General features: G+C 36.9%; 1 pseudogene across 1 annotated transcript; it reads left to right on the top strand.

Moving 5' to 3' along the window:
* The first annotated feature begins 440 nt into the window (after positions 1 to 440).
* Positions 441 to 1,008, top strand: LOC308520298 (mitochondrial inner membrane protease subunit 1-like; annotated as a pseudogene). The gene has a single exon. The product of its transcript is annotated as a mitochondrial inner membrane protease subunit 1-like (transcript).
* The last annotated feature ends 270 nt before the right edge of the window (positions 1,009 to 1,278 follow it).

The following is a 1,278-nucleotide window of genomic DNA, read 5'->3' as shown; positions in this document are numbered from 1 at the left end:
CAACTTTTTCTGTTTGGAAAGCAATGGGCTCACTGCTTCATTTAAGGGAGCATATGTCTTCTTTCTCCACAAATATGTAAATTCACTGATTGCAAGGACCTTGTCTTATTTATTGCTGTATCTTTATTACTCAGCCAACTATGTGGGACCTAATAGATTGTTGAATAAACAATTAATGTGGTGCCTCTCTTTGAAAATAGACTAGACTGGTGTAGTTATCTTCATTCAAATAAAAAGTCAGCAAAGAGCTCATAAATTCTACATAACAAACAATCTATTGGGCTCTCAATTCATAAATTCAGTGAGATCATTTTGGAAAACTAAAATGCTTCTAAAGAAAAACACCACTAAAAATACAAATTCTTGGGACTTCTGCAGGACCTGGGAATTGTGAAACCATGGATCATCCATATATGCTTTGAGGCGTTATTATTCCTGGAATGCCTACAACTACCCTAAAAATTTAATGTATTGTAGAACAGACCTAAGGCCAATGGTGGCAGAGTCCACATAGATATATGGGTCTTGGTGTTCTGGGGAAAAACTTTTGACTGGTTGACTATATTGTTCAAAAATGATTGTATAAGTCCTTGTGCTTTTGAATATGTTGGTGGTGTTGTCGTGTGTTCTGACCATCACTGGTGCCTACAATTCAAAATTCAGATATTGTCTTTGTACAAAATCTTAGTCAACATTTTTATGGTATCCAAAGAGGTGACATTATGATTGCAAAAAGTCTCAGTGATCCAAAATCAAATATCTGCAAGAGTGTATGTAATCAATTTGAAAGGAGATCTAATCCTGATCAACATCTATCCGATTTCTTTAAAAGCCATACTTATGTGCCAATGAGTCATGTGTAGTTAAAAGGTGATAATTTACAGAATTTTAGGTACTACGGACCTATCCCATATGGACTATTAAGAGGACGTATTTTCTTTAAGGTCTGGCCTCTGAGTGATTCTGAATTTTTATGATAGCCTTAATGGCCACAGATTTTATGATTAGCAAGTATTTACCCTTTTGCTTTATTGCCTCTTTCAAGTGAATTTATTATTGCCACTGCAACCATGTATTATTTTTAAAAAATATATATTTTATTGATTTTTTACAGAGAGGAAGGGAGAGGGATAGAGAGTTAGAAACATCAATGAGAGAGAAACATCGATCAGCTGCCTCCTGCACACTCCCCACTGGGGATGTGCCCACAACCAAGGCACATGCCCTTGACCGGAATCGAACCCAGGACCCTTGAGTCTGCAGGTCGACGCTCTACCC

This window comes from Myotis nattereri (genome assembly GCF_964212035.1).
Source record: "Myotis nattereri genome assembly, chromosome: 5".
NCBI classification, from domain to species: Eukaryota; Metazoa; Chordata; class Mammalia; order Chiroptera; family Vespertilionidae; genus Myotis; species Myotis nattereri.
The sequence above is the reverse complement of the archived record's forward strand: the minus strand, read 5'-3'. Positions and strand labels throughout refer to the sequence as shown.